The sequence below is a fragment of the Schistocerca piceifrons genome, chromosome 1, assembly GCF_021461385.2.
Source record: "Schistocerca piceifrons isolate TAMUIC-IGC-003096 chromosome 1, iqSchPice1.1, whole genome shotgun sequence".
Lineage (NCBI taxonomy): Eukaryota > Metazoa > Arthropoda > Insecta > Orthoptera > Acrididae > Schistocerca > Schistocerca piceifrons.
Window position 1 is genome coordinate 1249240428 of NC_060138.1, and position 19481 is coordinate 1249259908.

The window sequence follows — 19481 nt, forward strand, 5'->3', positions numbered from 1 at the left end:
CCTATTACTATAATTATCAGGACTCCAACATCCCTTCCAATGTTTACTGTTTAAATTGAGTTTGCACAGTAGGAAGGCTTTACGACAAATAATTAATTCCACTATGCCTACTGTATATGATGTAGTGTATTACTAACATATTTAGTAACTCCTGGCGCTCAGTAACTGTTGGCTTGATACAAGTTTTTGTTTTCTTTTAACGATCCTTCAGGTTTTTGTTTAGTTTACTTGGTGTTTCAATCTAAAATACAGTATCACTTAATATTAATTGTTTTATGGTTGTGATAAGAGCTGGTGTGTGTCACCTACGGTGCCATGTACGTTCTGAGACTGGATTGTTTATTTAGACCAAACCTTTTTGTCCACAGGCCAGATCTCATTGACTATTTTCGTCTCAGGAAACAATGTAACTTCTAAAGACTGCTTGTTTTACGTTTTCAGATGTTTTCGCGAGTGAAGTCGCTGTTCGGCTCGCCAGCTGCCAGCCAGGGGTGTCCCAGGCTGGTCGACGAGCCGCCAACACCTGCGCCTCTGCGCCGCCTTCGGCCACCTCGGCCAAAGCCAAATGAGAGGAAGGTCGAGTCCACCACCACCGACTGCGAAGGGGCCGCTGCTGATAAACCGCAGCTTCAGGCAATTTATGTAAGCAGCAGAGCCTCCTTTGCACAACATTCAACAATAATAACTGTCAGAGTGTTCCAAGACAAAAGACAGAAATGAATTCCAATACTGTTCTGCAGACACATTCACAGACATAACTTTCTCTTTCCACAGTTTGGTCCGAGACCGAGAATTGTGCATTTTGACTTGTCTGACGTTGAAGATGAAGAGGAGGAAGTCTCTGGCTCTTACTACCCTCCTGGAGTTCCTGTTCCACCGAGTCGGCTGCAAACCTTTGCCAACAGACCGCGCCGAAGGAAGATTATCCGAGAGCCACCATCACAGGAAGTGCAGGCTGCGATGGCACATCTAAGAGCTGAGATACAAGCAATGGTACGTTATACATGTAGCTGTTAAAAGCACTCTATTACGTTAGAAACACAAACGTAGTAATCTTATTAACGCTTGAAATAAATGTAAATGTGAGACTCATTAAAATCTGCACATACATCCAAGCTCTGTAGACTACTTTCAATTGATGATTAGGGTTGACAAGGCATCTTGTAACAAAACGCGATATATTGTTTGAGAATATGTGGAAACGAGAAAAGGTCGTCCAAAGATTGGTCCAAAAAAAAATTACGATATTTTACAAAACTTGCATTAATTCATTTGGAAGAAACTTTTATGTAGTGGTGATATTTGTATACGAAGATTCAGTTAACTCGCTTTACACATTATACCTCAATATCTTTTGTTACTTGCAGAAGTCGTAGTCAAGTCACGTTATAGATTTTTTTGCAGCCTGTAATATTTCAAGTGCTAGATTTAGGTTTGCTCAAGGAAGCAGCTAAATAAAAATAATTCTTTTTGTTATTTTCAGGTGAACCCGCCACCTACAAAGTGGGTTGGGCTTCTAGTGGAGACTCTAGTCGACCTGTATCGAAACAAGAGAGATTACCGCCGGAACCATGGGTTGGCAGAGAGACCAGGTTTCGTCATTCGAACGAAGGGGAGATTCGCACCTGTTCGTGAGGCAGTGAGAAGAGTTCTGTATCTGAAGAAGAATGTGGACAAGAGACAACTGCCGGCGGGCATAGATTCAACTCTGCGTGATTACTTTCTTCATTGTGAACACCCTGACCCTAATTACCCGCCGATTATTCCATTAACACCACAGCTACTTGAAACAGCGCTGTGATGTGATTTTTGGAAGCCTGTCTGGTTTGGCTTGAAATAAAACACCTTAAAAACTGTTTAGTTGTTTTTTTATTGCACATGTAACGTTTTAAAAAATTTCTGAACCTATTGTACTAGTGTGAAAACGAAACAGGTCAGTACTGTAAACCCTGAAGTAACCTTCATTGAAGGAAATAAATCAAATTTAACTGGCAGTAGCAGAAGCTGAATTAGAGAAGTTGGCGCTGAAGATGACGTCAAAATTTTGTGAATGGAGCAGATCGGTTTACTGTGTTCAAACTTTCAAACTCATAACAGCATTAAAAATGGTACAGACTTCTTTGTAGACCGCCTCTGGACAACCCAAAGAATTCAGATACAATAAGACAAGGACGAAAAATTACAAGTCACGGTTAACAATAGTAGAATGAAAGAAATACTGAGAGCGTACTTCTGATAGGCAGAACGTCCTGGTTATTCAACATCTCAGTACGGAAAGCACTTATCTGGAACGTATAACTTCCTATTTGAACTGTGTGGCGAAGGATATTCATAAGGAAGAATACATACTGATCATTTAGGTACAGGAAATTTTTTTGATGATAACCTTAACAGTGTAATTGAGGGAGATACGAGGAACATCTTTGAGAATGCTTCTTTGTCTAAGATGAAGATTGTACCATTCCGTGAGGAGTACAGCAGGCATTGGATCCTCGCGAGTTGTTGAACCAACTGTGCCTGACCTGTATGTCCGTGACTGATGCTTCGTACGACGCGTAGTTAGAACAACATGAAACATGGGCTGTATCTGGATGTTTTCTTTAAGAGAATACATGCACTAGTAATTTCCAGAGGCAGTCTTCGAGACAGAACTCTGTCAGCTAATCACGATGAACTCCAGTACATTCGGTAAATAGAAAATATTTCCGACCCACGGAGCTACCATCTGACTATATACGGAGCTGCAGCATTTACGTGAAAAACTAAAATAGGTTTACTGGATACCACAAACTATAAAAAAATATTGAATTTTCAGGTACATACAAATATTCTATTAAACATGAACAACAGCTATCACGAAAGAAAACTGTGTTTCTTCAGGTGTGCTTGGCTAGGATAATACAACACGTTTCCATAGTCACAGAAGTCGGAGAGAAAAGCATAGATCGATACTGGTTAATATCAAATTGCTCTAGACATCACAGGACGAAAGACAGTTGGAATTATGAGCCAAGCCAGACATAAAAGAGTACAATATTAAACAGCTCTTCGAATGTTGTACCTCAGTGACCGAATTGGAAAAACAGAACGTAATGGTCTCTTCTGTGTAGAGGCTCAAAAATGGAAATATTTTGCAATTCAGTTATCTATTGCAAAGGACACAAGTGAGAATGTTGTAACAGCCGCGAATCCACTACAATATAGGAGGATTTCGATATTTATTTGACGTAGGACAGTAAAGATTAAGGGCACCTGGAATTACTGATGTACGTTCCTAACTAAAACACACATAGGAATAACAGTGGCTGATAATTAGTTTCTAAATCCCATAGTCTCTCATGAAAAAACGGGTGGCTGGTCTCCCACTTAATCGCCAAAAGGATTTCACAGCCGTCAGGTTTGTATAAGTAAGACCACTTTCAAACAGTTTTGTTTCACTGGAAGTCAGATATAAATACACTGCAGTTCAAGAGAATTTTGTGCTACAAAGTGCTAAATATAAAACACGTGGCTAGCACAATCAATAAAGGAACTATAATGCAAAGCATTCTTCACAACGTTCATCAACATATTCCGAAAAGCAAAAATTATGCGCTACACAAGTACAAAATTCCAGTAAGAAAGCAAAGCTCATTACGAGAATTACTGGGCACCGAATGAATACACTTGTTAAGGCAGATGACAGTCAGCTCTATAAAGGCAGCATTAATGAGTCACGTTATATTAAATTCAAATTATTTATCGTAAATCTTAATATTTCCTAACAGTTCCTAAAAACCATGGTAGAGCAAACGAATTACGAAAGCAGAACGATTACCGTACATAGACACAAATTGCTGACTATAATAACAGATAAAAATCTTTTGCTTACTCAACCAGTAATCCATATGATTATAAAAGTATTTCAAATAAAAGACTGAAATTATGTACTCACTTCAATATTCCACCCTCGTTATGTTATCGAATAAGTCAATGACGAATACTTACTGGAAGGCTGATATATATAATAAATACAAATTTTTTGCTTACTACGAGTTATCCATTTCATTATAATAGTATTACAAATAAACGAATGAAATTACGTACTCACCCTCGATTAACTTTTCTAATAAGTCAATGACGAATACTTACTGGAAGACTGATATATATAACGGTAACACTCATTTGAAATAGTGGAGAAAAGCAAGTGACTTCTTGTTAGAAGCCTTGACATCCATTTTGAAAACAATTTGTTAGCAACAGATCAGCTGGTCTTCTCTACTAAGGAATCAGTTTTTGTTAATAATAGTGATATCCTAGTAGGGTCAAACAAAAAAAAAAGTTATCCTTTTAGCATTTTGTGTCACCTTTGTAAAGCTTTTGCTTGTGTAGGTCAAGGAATTATACTAGGAAAACTACAGTGGTCTAATTCTACCTGAATGTACAGTGTCATATCTTAATGACGTAAAGAAGAATGTCACAATATCAAATGATACGACAGCTATAAAACGAAATTCAGAGTGTGGAAGCAATCAGTTTCGTACCAGGCTAGATGCATTGCTTAGCTTCCCCTGATCTTGACCATAGATCATTTTTCTAGGAGAACGAATATTTTCCGAAAAGCGTGACGTACTCTGATGACACAATTTTACCGACAAGTGCTCAAAGACTTTCATATCAGGCTTACAATTAGTAGACAGTGAAACACAAACTCTATATCTTCCTAAGACCAACACTTCGTGATTCCAAAATCGCTTATGGATAGGAGAAGCGGTAGTCAATGGATACACATTACATGAAACATCATGTGTAAAGAAAAATGCCGTTGTAAGTACGTCACGGTAAGGGAAACTATATTCTTGTTTGGTAATTGACATATAGTAGCACAGGCTTTCTATAGGACACAGACTAAGATGCTGAGAACGATGGTTTATGTACCTATGAAAACCGATACCAGAATAACCGTAACATAACCTGTGTGAAAGTAAAAGCGCAATTAATTTTAATATACATATCATGTTTAAGCAAATCCTGTGAATGGTGGCCATACTGCACAGCACAGCAAAATGAGGGCGTGTCGGTTAACTAGCGGTATTCTCAACGAAAACCAATACGTTTCAGTTCTAATTATTGCACCCCAGGATAAAATAAAAAATTTGATGCACTACATTTGAATGAGATAAAATAAAAAGAGGAAGATTGTGAAAGATATATGTAAGGAGTTCTCAAACCTTAGCCGAAAAGCATTTTACGAACTGTTACTTCCGAACAGAAAAATAAATTTTTGAGCAACAAAATAGGCAGTCTACGTCGACCAAGAGTACAGTTTATTAAAACTTTCATAGCAGAGTACGAATAGTTACCACAGAAGAAGGAAACCTCAGCTGTACGCTAAGCTGACAAAAGTCATGCCGTAGCTCCTAGTATCATTTCGGACCTACTGATGCCCGACGTCATGCAGCAACTCGATGTGGAATTGACTCAACAATATGCTGGAACCCACTCCAGAATTATTGCGTCATGCTGCGTCTACAGACGTCTACTACTGCAGAACTCTTTCCAGTACTGAATTTTGTCCGTGAACTGACCGCTCTGTTATGACCCATAAATGCTCGATGGGACTGATTCAGAGAGATATGGTTGGTCAAATCTTTCGTGCCATTTGTCAAGAACGCTCATCAAAACAATCGCGAAACACTGTGTCCCAGTGGTATGGAGTTGGTTTGTGTAAGCAGGCACATTGTCAGAATACATACATCTGCCGATCACTCACCATATGTTTTCTATGGTTTGTCATTCCCCCTCCTTGGCTCATTGTCAACACGTATATATTTAGTGCACCAGAGTATAATATTATGATTACGCGGGGGAATAAATGACATCAGTCTGGAACTGCGCGACAGCTACGGTCGCAGGGTCGAATCCTGCCTCGGGCATGGATGTCTGTGATGTCCTTAGGTTAGTTAGGTTTAAGTGGTTCAAAGTTGTAGGGGACTGATAACCTCAGATGTTATGTCCCATAGTGCTCAGAGCCAAGAAAATGACAACGCGCAAAAATCAGTTCTGGAAAAGGAATTCAACCGTATCAGAAAACACTACTGTAGCGGCCATCACTGGACAGGTTGCATCCACTTCGATTTCGAAGACTCTCTCGAGTGACAATGTTCGTGCATGTGACTTTCATATGGTGACCACCCAAAATGTGGGGGCGTCCATTAGCAAAACACAATTCACATGAAGCAGAATCTGTTGATGGTAACATTTCTGATCAGGGCCAGGAAACATCCTGAGAATCGTTAGTGAATACCTCTCTGGGAAGTACCTAGAAGAAATACTTATAAACCTCACTGAAATCGATTTAATGAGAAGGAATTGATCTCGAATCTATGAGAATGTCCACATTTTATTTGGTATCAGTGACTATGAAGCAGTTGTAGTTTCAATGAGCACCAATGCACTAAGCTCAACTCGAACAAACAGAAGTTGTTATACGTTTAGTAAACTAGATGAAGAGTCAGTGGCATTGTATACATAGGAGGAAGTTGAAATTTCAGCTCACGACAGAAGCATGTAGAAGTAGGCCTATTATCGCTCTATTTTAAAAGAATAACTGACATGCACTCGTTAGACATGTAGGTACTAGAGTAGCTCGTTACAGAGAGGACATCACATGGTATACGGTCACTACACACAAACATCTAAAGATACGGATACTACTCAATAACAAATATAAACCAAAGTACAGGGCTACAGACAGACGACGAATAGAACGAGTTTGGCTGTCTAGAGCACAGGAGACCTTCAATGAGTACCTTGGAAGAATATTATCCACTCAGAACACCTGATAAAATTCCGGTCATATGTAAAGGCAGTTAATGGCACGAAAGTTATTGATAGGATCTGAGAGACGAGGCAACGACTAATAATAAGTTTAGCAGACCAAAAGCGGGAATGGTTAACACCTTTTCCAAACTGCCCTGGGTCATTCTGATCCAGTTTAATTCTTGTACGACCGCAAATATCAGTCAATGGCCTTGAGAAACAGCTGAGATCGTTAAAGTCAGACAAAGCTCCAGCTCTTGACGGAAAAGCTATCTGATTCTGTTCCGATGATCCGGCTGAGTTAATATTTTTACTAACCATAATACACCGATGATTTCTAAAAAGAAAAAAATATATATATAAAAAATAATAAACAAACAAACGGTGCCACATGATAGGATGAAAGCACAGGTCAGAGTCATCCACAAGAAGGATAGCACAAGTGAACCAAAAAGCTACTGTCCAATATCCTTCAACGATTCTCATTGCTTTGCTGTCTTAGAAAATATTCTGAGAGGAAATTTTAGAGGGTATCTCGAACAGATTGGCATTCTTCATGCCAACCAGCCCTGATTAGGTAACCAGTGACCACGTGAAACCAAAATCGTCCTTATACGAAGCACTGAAAGTCGTGGAAGCATGCATTCGGCCATAAGAAGTATTTCGTGACTTCAGAAAGGCATTTGAACCGGTACAACACATGCGATTAGCTCCCTAGGGATCGCTAAGACACAATTAATTTAATCTCATCGCGCTCAGATGCGTTTAATCAATCTTCCGGCGTCCCATACGAGAATAAAACAGGAAAACTTACGAAAACTTGATACTCTGAGAAGACCCTCTTCCATGCAGCTCAAAGTGCTTTGTAGAGTATAAATACAGATGTAAAAGGAGATGTATAGCTCACGTGCATTTTTCAAAAATTTCACTCCAGTTGAAACACGTATGTAACGTAGCAGCGATGGCGAGGCATTGCAGCGTCTCTGACCAGAGAGTATGCGCTTGACCGCGCGAGTGTTGCGAGCGGTTCTCAGTCTGTAGCTCGGTTTAGTTGCGTGGAGTACTCAGTCTGTAGTCGTTGCGAGCAGTAGCTCAGTTCAGTTGCGTCGAGTACGCTAGTAGTCGTCATGCAGAGCGGTCGGTCAGTAGTAGCAGCCGAGTGCGGTTGTGTGATGTAGTCTGTCGGCATTCTGGTCAAGAGGCTGAATGAGGTATATTGTTAATTAACGTAATCATCAGATAATGTAAAGTTTATTTATTGTAATTAATTTCCAACAAATGCCCCAATAATAATTTTTATTCCAAAGCAGTTTTTACAAAACAAAATTTATTTAATTGCACTTCCCATTTCATTCCACTTCCGTTAAAGAAAAATTTCAGTAAAATCACAAAAAAAGGAATATTATTATTTGCAATGCAGTTCCTCCAAGCCGTGCGCAAGAATAAGAGCAGAAATTTGACTAGCAGTTACAATGAGGTAAGAAATTAATTCTGATTTTTGCACAGGGCCAAAGACCGATATTTCGGTTTAATTGAATTTCATTAGCACTGAATTGTTTTTCATTATTTTTGTGGGAGCTTATACCAGAGACAGATTGCGAATTTCACATTTCTGTTGCCTTTGTCAGTACATTTCATTGCAGGGAGTTTATTCTTGGCTCCTATTCATTTATTATTTCTGTCATTACACTTAGCTCAATGTCCACTAGCATTCTTAAATAATATTGTCAGTCATTTCATTTAAAATTTTTGTGGGGAGGTTACACTTGGCGACACCCAGTCCAGGATCGTATTTCGTTGAGAGTCTTTTGAGCAACAGTCAGATATCTGCTCTTATTTGCTTAGATATAATTAGGATTTGGCGCAACGCTTTTATTAACTTGTAACTTTCTTTCTACAGGTCAACGGCAATTCGTTGCTCTGTTGTATTTGTGTGTTGTTTTTGCATTTGTGCTTACTTGTTTTGTGAAAAATTGTGACTATTGTAAAAAATGCCGCGAAAGACTGTGAATAGTGTATCGCGAAGCATTTTGAATGAAATTACCGACTTAAACAGCGTGACCGACAGTAATTGTGACACGCAGTGTAATGATGACAATCCTGCGTTCACTAACAATCAGTGCATTACAACCACTAGTGATGACTTTTATATTAATGATGAACAAACGAACTCAATTGTCTCGTCTGTTAATTTGACGACAATTGATGACGCGGGACGCTCTATTGTAATGAGCGATGCCCAGTATAACACACCCGATTTGGAAAATTCAAGTAACGTACAGACAAATTTGTCTAATGAAAATGAACAGGATACACAAAGTAGGACGGATTTATTTAATTCCGAAACAATGACTGATAGTGTACATTTGACCGGCAAACCTTTTTCTAAAATGCAGAATGACCAAATGGTCGCACAAAACGTGACAATTGCATGTACTCCATCACAGAGTACCGTGAATGCAACAGCTACTTTAAGTTTGGATCAATTTAGGGCAATAATGCTACAGTTTAGGAACGAACTTATTGAAGATTTCAAACAGCGGAAGGAAATGATGATTAATTATTTCAAACAATTTAATGAAAAACTTAATGAACAGAACAAACAAGCTAGCGAACAGATTACAGGTGTTACCATGCAATGTCAGGACAGTAGAGAACAATTACGTGAGGATACTGAGGCTTGTGCTAAAAACAGTAATAAAGAAGTTGGCACTGTTGCACAAGAATTAAATAGTACACGTGTAGACACAACAGAATCACATAAAGACGAGATTAATGCAATCACTGAACAATGTTCAGCAAACGCAACACTGATACACGAAATTAATGCAGTCAATGAACAATGCCCTAAAAACGCAGTACAGATAAGCGACGAGTTTAATTTAGAGCCACTGGAAGTTTCACACACTCTGAATACGGAAATTGTTAATAAAAGTGAACGACACAACAACCAAAATGTCGAAAGCTTTAAAGTAACAGAATTAAAGACTATTTCAGTCAACAACACGTCACAGAATCCGCCATGTTGCGAGCATTTGTCAGAGTCACGCAGCGTGTATAATGTGAACAATTTACAGAGACTACGAGACGTAAAATCCGAAAAGCCACGCGACTTGAAATCTGAAAAGCTACGCAACTTGAAATCCGACATGACGCAGACAAACAGATTCACACACAAACCTGAACGTGTTATCAAACTGAGTGACGGGAACGTAGATTTCGAGCAATTTGTATTTGTAAGAAAATGTAAGGAATTTAATAATGACAGCGTACAGGTACACGCTTTACACTGTATACGACAATTTATCTTTGTACATTCACCGCTATTACCTGTAATGCAGAAACTAGCTTTGAACCAGAGGCGACAATTTGCTATTGTATTTTCATCAGCATTACGTATTATGCAGAAACTGGAATTAACAAGAATACAGCGATTTACTTTTGGAATTCTACCGCTATTGCTTGCAACGCAAAAGCTAAAATTTATTTGCAGTGCGTAAATGACCTCAGGGGATTCATTACGCTTTAATGAATATGTGCCGTAGCGAGCATAGGGCCCCGAGCTGTAGTAGTGCTGTTTCATCTTTAGTTTTCTGCACTGCTGCCTTCTCTTCTACTATCCTTTATATCTATCAAAACTGCTCATTAACTATTGCTCTACCAAGAATTAAGAAACGTTGTAATGAAAACCCGATATGACAAACTTTTACCGAATGTGACAATTTTCAGTGGGCACTCTCGTAATGACAACTACCGCCGTAAGTTTAATGACAGATAAAAATCGTAATCATCAGTATGTGTAAAATTATTAGTAACAGCAAACGCATTTTTTGGTAACAATAGACCTTTTTCACCACAATAGCATGAAAGTGAGCCGCTTAGCATACGTAACCAACAATGCAGTCTACAAGGTCAACCAAACTTTAATGTTTCGCCGCGTGCACGTATAATCCCAGCTCCAACAAATAGTAACGCATGGCAGCAAAGAAATAACTACGTACAGACAACACACTATTTCAATTCTTATCGCAATGCGCCGTATAGAAATTACTATCATGACAGACGTAAAAAAAAAATAATGAGCACAATTTTCAGCGTACATTTAATAACAGTCGATCTTAGGAGCAGCAACAACATCAGCAACAACAAATAATCATGAATGGAACAGACAATAGGTGTCATCCATAGCGTAACACGTCAGTAAGAAATAACAGAACAGTTCAAATAGTCGAAATGCCACAGCATCCTCCCGTAAATAATAGCACGTACGACAGAATTTCACCAGACACAGTACAGGTTTCATATTCCAGTAACGTCAGCAATAATTTTGACACGCAGAATCTTCTTCACGAAAATGTTATTAATTTTGACGCCATCCGACACACGTTTGCATTAAGGACAGAATTACGACGTATGTAGACGACATTCTTATCGCAGAAGCTAACTGGTCTGAACACAATCTGATTCTTGAACAATTGTTACAAACTTTTCGTGCACAAGGACTTACAGTTAACCTCAGTAAATCGCATTTTGGCAAAACTTCTATAAAATTTCTTGGACACGTAATTTCAGCAGAAGGCATTGCACCTGATCCGGAAAATCTTCAAGCTCTACGTGATATTACTGTTCCTACGACAAAAAAGCAATTACGCAGTTTTTTGGGATTAATTAACTTTTTTCGTAAATTTATTCATCATTCTGCTTTAGACACGCCTAGACTATGCCAATTAACAGGTAAAAACACTATTTGGTCTTGGGATAAGCAAGCACATTCTGAATTCATGAACCTGAAACATGCTCTGTTGAATGCACCACTTTTATCGCACCCAGACCTTACTAGAAATTTTTCCATTGCCACCGACAGTTCTAACACCGCTTTAGGCGTACACATTTTCCAGGAAATTGAAGAAGATGGTTCAATAGTAATTAAAAACATCGCATTTGCAAACCGCATTCTGTCACCTGCTGAACGAAATTACTCCGTTACAGAATTGGAAACATTATGTGTTGTATGGGCTTTTACGAGATTTCGGCACTTTCTTTATGGCAGACATACCACCGTTTACACAGACCACAGAGCGATACAATTTTTACTTTCGGCTAAATTCACTCACGACAGATTAAGTAGATGGAAACTATATTTACAGGAATTTAATTTTTACAATAGTTCACATTCCCGGCACACAAAATGTTATAGCAGACGCACTATCGCGTTCTCTCGGCAACAATCAGCAAGACGTAGCAACCAACTTCTGCAAAGCAAATTTCAGTGTCATGTACATTCAGCAAGTTGCATTTGAAAACTTTATTTCATTGTCATTACAGGACATAGCACAAGAGCAAAATAAAGACAACGTGTGGAAAGAAATTAAACAGGTTTGGCAGGATAGGAATAATGTTACGATTAGAAACCATTACACTGTACGCAATGACATTCTGTTTCGCCGCTCTCATCCTGACAGCAACAATTGGTTATTATGCATTCCTGACGAACTGGTTAACAAATTAATTTGGTACACTCATTTAAGTTACGCACATTACGGAGCACGAAAATGTTTTCTTATACTGAGACAGAACTGTTATTTTACTAACATGGAGAAACGTATACGACGAGTATTAGTGTCTTGTAAAATTTGCCAGAAAGCTAAATCAGACACCACTTCACATATTCCTCCATTATATCCCATTGTACCTGTTAAATTAAGACACATGGCCGCTGTAGATATTTTTGGTCCAATTCCGAGAACTAACAGAGGTTTTTGCTACATCTTTGTCGCTGTTGAGCTCACTTCAAAATTTGTTACTTTCACTCCATTACGCAAAGCTACTGCTAAAACTGTTTCGAAAGCATTTGTAAAACATTTTCTATTTCATGTAGGGCATGTGATGAGAGTAATTTCTGACAATGGATCTCAATTTCGTAGTAGCGTATGGACACGCATGTTACGAGCCAGAAACATTTCTCCGATCTATATATCCAAGTACCACGCTTCTTCGAACCCCTGTGAAAGATTAATGAAAGAAATTGGTAAACTGTGTAGAATATACTGCCACAAAAGACATATTGATTGGGATACACACATACTCTCATTCCAAGACGTAATTAATTCCATTCCAAATGAATCCACTATGCTATCTCCGTCTGTTATACTGAAAAACGTAGATCCACCAAACAAAATTAAAGAATTAGTAAACTTCCCCAAATGTCGTCGACTAAGACACCACGAAATAATTGACATTGCGCTGAACAACATCAAACGTGCCGCAGAGCGCCGGAGAAGACAGCAAAAACAGGTTTGTAGACGCCGAGACTTTCACGTTGGACAGAAGATATTAGTGCGTACACACTATTTATCCAGCAAAATAAAAGGTAAGTGCAGTAAATTTGAACTTCTATACGCAGGTCCATATCGGATTCGCAGCATCCCTCACCCCAATGTTGTACACGTCGAAACTTTGAGAACCAGAAAATCGAAAGGCAATCACCATATCTCCAACATTAAACCGTTTATTGAACGAAACCACTTTATGATTCAACACACTATGATGCCATTTACTAATGCAATTATATTCACCTGACTAATTACTGATGATTATCGTATTTTTTCTTGGCAAGTGCCCGGCAAGGTAAGGTTAGCAGGTCGCTTTTCTTGTCGATACACATCAGACCGTGCATATTTTTCCAGATGAACTTACGTATTTTATGAATAATTATGCAATTCTATGTAATGACTTATTAATTTTATCAAATTCTCTCTCCATTAAAGTCTTTAATTCTCGCCTCGATTAACTACACTACATACAAGCTGAACACAACGAACGTCACATTTGTCTTTTTATGTACGATTGTTTTCATGTTTTGTTTATATGCACTGTGAAATAGTTAAGATATAACACACAGCAGTTGACCTTGACATTTTTTGCCTTATGACATCTCAACATCGTGACTGTTTTACATTTTTTGCAGCTGCATTGTGATATTCTCTGTACATTTTGGCTTTGAACACTGTCAATGTCTTTGACATATTACGTTTTCTGTCATGTTATGCTGTATGGCTAATTGTGTCACCATAAACCAGTCATAATTTAGTGGGTATATGATTTAAATGCAGGACATTAATCTTTGTTCATCAATTTCAGAAAGAAATGACACGTGTAAGAAATAAATTCAACAGAAACGGGAATTTCACCTACGGAAAAAACGAAAGAAGATGCAATAACTTTATGAGGAAGAGTAAATGGATCAGGATTAACAAGAATATACTATACTCATCGTAGAATAGCAGTCTTAACTAATTTTTTCTTTCAGAATACAAGGTGATTGATGCAGGCTGTCAGACAGAACTACACATCTTAGTTTTAGTGATGAAATATGCTAGAGATAAGGAATAGTTATGTAATGAGTAATGAAGTGATTTTTTTTTGCAGATGATAATGAATGCTGATGAATAATGATGAAGAATATGCTGTTATGAATAATGAAGTTTTTCTTTACAGGTGATGATAATAGTGAAGTTATGATGATATGGATAATGAAGTTTTCTTTACAGATGAGGATAATGTTGAAGTTATATATTTAGGCTATGTAGTTATTTAAGTATTTGTTGCAGTTTGTTTTGACAGCAGGTGTTATATTGCATAGTAGGATGACGGAAAGTTTTGGAAAGGACAGCTATGGAACACATTTTTATACACATTTCACTACCTGTTAATTCGAAGTTCACTACTTTTCAGCATAGTGTGCGTTTCTTCTTTCGGGTCAATAATCCATTTTCTATTTTTTTCAGGAAAAGTTTTTCATGATACTTACTAAACCTGTTACTTATTATACCTGTTCTAGTACTTGCATTTCTATTTTTTACCCATTTGTGTCTATCATTTATAAATGTGTTCACATATACTGCCTTGTTACATAACCTTGCTACAGCTGACTCATGACGAATGACGTTACCTATCCTCATTTGCAGCAATAGGTCAAAAACAAATAGTGTTATGCCTCAGTGATTAATTATCGATCCCAACGCAATGCATTGCTAACAAAAAAAAAATGTATTACCAGTCCCACATAATGTCACTAGTTTATGATAATTCTGAGTAATGCTGATTAGCTCTGAATAATATGTCACTTCAGTAATGACTTCTTAATGAGACAAAAAAAGTATATATATATAATAATGCTTTGTCACTAGCTAATAACTGCCACTGTTTATTGTAATGAGACTACTTATAATGCCCGTGATTATTAATGCTTTGATTGTAATTAACTGATTCTTAATAATGACTTCGTAATGATCTGAATAATACTGAATGATGATTCTATTCAATATTTGCTGGCCACTGAGTGCCAATAATTGATGTCACTCAATGAATTGTTATTAATTATGCCATTAATTAGCTCTTGTTTTCAATGCTATACCTTGTAACTGGAAAAGAATGCGACTGTTTAATAATGCTTTGTAATTAGGAGAAGGCTAATGATTCATACTATATTGAAATGACAAATGATGCTATGCTTTGTAATTAGAAGAAGGGTAATGATTCTTAATTATGCTTTGTAACTGGAAAAGAATGCGACTGTTTAATAATGCTTTGTAATTAGGAAAAGGCTAATGATTATTACTATTGGAATGACAAATGATTAATTAACTGACAAATAATTAATTATCTATGCTATACTTTGTAACTGGAAAAGAATGCGATTATTTAATAATGCTTTGTAACTAGGAAAAGAAGGTTACTGATTCTATGTAAAACAATTAATGAACATTTTTCTGTAATACTACATACTTGGTACAGAAATGTTCAATAACTGGGCTATGAATGCCACAAACTACTAATGAAAACTGTAATTGTCAATATTATGTGACTTAATGTCCTTCACCTCATGAGTTAACTACCCTGAATTACTGCAATGTCCATTTGTCCTGTTTATCCTAGTGATCATGGAGCACTATTTTTGGTTTTGCACTAATTCTACGTTGGTGTGCCTTGTAAGAGAGTGGTGTTGACACGACATGCTGTCCACCACCGTGAGCGATGAAGACATTATTATGGTCCCACTGTTTGGTGTACCTAGTGTACTGCCAAAATGAAAACATGGAACATTACTACGACAGTTCAGTGTCTTGGCTACACTGATAAATTCTGATGGGAAAAGAACTTCAAGTTGTGTCACTTGGTGTTGTACTTCGGTGGAAAGATATGGACTTTCAGAACAGCTGTGTGCAATCTAAAGTGCTACAACCATGATGCAATCCTTCCCTTTCCTATCCTAATTCTTGTCACATAATGAAAATCATTTTTTTGCTAACATCATTTATGTTCATGGGTTATACATTTTTTTCGATTCGCTGAACTCCAGTGCGAGTACACTTATGTCACTGGTCGACATGATGTTTTGCCATTATGTTTATTTGTTGCGAAAATGCTAAAGACATTTTTTCGATTTGTTCTGAAGTACAGTATATGTACACTCTTGTCTCTTATGTTGTATATACATTTTTTATTTTAATGATATATTCTGAAATACAGTGCATGTGCACTTATGTTAGGCGTTAATATGTTTTCTACTGAACTTCAGTGCCTGTGCACTTTTCTCATTTTTCAATATGATTTGTACTCATTTCTGTATAGTCAATACTTCAGTGCGTATGCACTTATGTCATTTGTTACTAATTGTATACACATTTCGTCAATTGCTAATATGTTCTCAACTCCAGTGCGACTACACTCATGTCACTTATCAACACGATTTTCTGCCAGTCTGTTTATTTGTTCTGAATATGCTAAAGAATTTATTCAGTGCCTGTGCACTTTGTTATCTGTCAAATAATTTGTATATACATTTTTCTGATTTGTTACTATGTTTTGTACTCACATTTTGTCTTTGTCTGATATATTTTGTACTCTGTGCATGTGCACCACATTTAATTCATGTATCTAAACATTCTGTAAATTGTAGAAGTTTATTAATTAAAAATGAAAAATTTTGCCGCGCTTGGCAAGTCCAAATGACTCACCATCGCTGCCAAATTTTTGCCCCCCCAGTGGAGGGTTATGAAACACGTATGTAACGTAGCAGCGATGGCGAGGCATTGCAGCGTCTCTGACCAGAGAGTATGCGCTTGACCGCGCGAGTGTTGCGAGCGGTTCTCAGTCTGTAGCTCGGTTTAGTTGCGTGGAGTACTCAGTCTGTAGTCGTTGCGAGCAGTAGCTCAGTTCAGTTGCGTCGAGTACGCTAGTAGTCGTCATGCAGAGCGGTCGGTCAGTAGTAGCAGCCGAGTGCGGTTGTGTGATGTAGTCTGTCGGCATTCTGGTCAAGAGGCTGAATGAGGTATATTGTTAATTAACGTAATCATCAGATAATGTAAAGTTTATTTATTGTAATTAATTTCCAACAAATGCCCCAATAATAATTTTTATTCCAAAGCAGTTTTTACAAAACAAAATTTATTTAATTGCACTTCCCATTTCATTCCACTTCCGTTAAAGAAAAATTTCAGTAAAATCACAAAAAAAGGAATATTATTATTTGCAATGCAGTTCCTCCAAGCCGTGCGCAAGAATAAGAGCAGAAATTTGACTAGCAGTTACAATGAGGTAAGAAATTAATTCTGATTTTTGCACAGGGCCAAAGACCGATATTTCGGTTTAATTGAATTTCATTAGCACTGAATTGTTTTTCATTATTTTTGTGGGAGCTTATACCAGAGTCAGATTGCGAATTTCACATTTCTGTTGCCTTTGTCAGTACATTTCATTGCAGGGAGTTTATTCTTGGCTCCTATTCATTTATTATTTCTGTCATTAAAATTTCAGTGGGGAGGTTACACTTAGCTCAATGTCCACTAGCATTCTTAAATAATATTGTCAGTCATTTCATTTAAAATTTTTGTGGGGAGGTTACACAGTTTCGATCTGCTTCTTGTGTGGGTATGTGTTCCTTCTTCGTTCACTAAACTCGTAGCAAGGATATATTTGTAGATCGCACACCTTTCTGGAAAGGAAACAAGGAGAATTGATTTTTGAAATACGGACAGACATGGTTAGATTCAATCATTATTCCACAATTCCAAAATGACTTACTCCTGCAGGTCTCGAACTAGTCGATTATACGCGACTGTAGCGAGACATTCTGAACCCCTAGTATTCCCTCCCTGCAGACTGCGTCCCAGTGTTTGCTTCAGACTGAGGTGGTTGCGTTGTTTGCGGGAAGAGAGGTCATCGGTCTCATCAGATTAAGGTAGGACGCGAAAGAAAGTCCGCCGTGTCCTTTCAAAGGAACTATCCCCGAATTTGGTTGGAGCGAATTTGGGAAATCACGGAAAACCGAAATCATGATGGCTATACACGGGTCTGAACCGTCGTCCTCCTGAATGGGAGTCCAGTGTGCTAACGACTGCGCCACCTCCCTCGGTCACAGACAGACTCTTGATCATCATCGCCTTCTTTTTTTCATTATACACAGACTCCGATTGTCGGCAAATGGAACAGATCGTGTCTTCATGACGTCACTGTCAACAGTGAGTTCCGACACCAAACCAACCGAACCGTTGCGTAGCATCAGTCTTATTGACAAACCTTCCGAAGCAAGAGTCGATTTCAAAGTGCGCTTTCTAGGAAGTTTGTTCCGCATCACGTGGCACGAAAGTTATTGATAGGGTCTGAGGTACGAGGTAGCGACTAATAATAAGTTTAGCAGACTGAAAACAGAAATGCTTAACACCTTTTCCAAACTGCCCTGGGCCATTCCCATCCACTTTAATTCTTCTACGACTGCAAAGATAAGACAATGACGTTTAAAAACAATTGAGATCGTTAACGTCAAAGCTATAGCTCTTGACGGAAAAGCTATCAGATCCAATTCCAATGACCCGGCTGAGTTAACACTTCTATTAACCATAATACAACGAAGAATTCTCAAAAAAAAAAAATGCTGTGTCACATGATAGGATGAAAGCACAGGTCAGATGAAAGCACAACGGAACCACAATACTACTGCCCAAATCCTCCAACGACTCCCATTGTTATGAAGTCTTAGAAAATATTCTGAGGTGAAATTTTAAAGGGTATCTACAACAGAATTAACCGTCTTCATGTCAAACAGAACCGATTAGGTAACCAGCGATCACGTGAAACCAAAATCGTCCTTATACGAAGCACTGAAAGTCATGGAAGCATGCATTCAACCATAAGAAGTAATTCGTGACTTCCGAAAGGCATTTGAATCAGTACATCACATATGTATCGCTCCCGTAGATTTCGAGAAGACACTGTTCATATAGTCTCATAAGGCACAGAGGCGTTTAATCAACCTTCTTGCCTCCTACACGCAAATATAACAGTAAAAAGCCCCAAAACTTGATACTTTGACAAGACCCTCTTCCGTGCAGTTCACAGTGCCTTATAGATATACAGGGTGTTACAAAAAGGTACGGCCAAACTTTCAGGAAACATTCCTCACACACAAATAAAGAAAAGATGTTATGTGGACATGTGTCCGGAAACGCTTAATTTCCATGTTAGAGCTCATTTTAGTTTCGTCAGTATGTACTGTACTTCCTCGATTCACCGCCATGATTTCATACGGGATACTCTACCTGTGCTGCTAGAACACGTGCCTTTACAAGTACGACACAACATGTGGTTCATGCACGATGGAGCTCCTGCACATTTCAGTC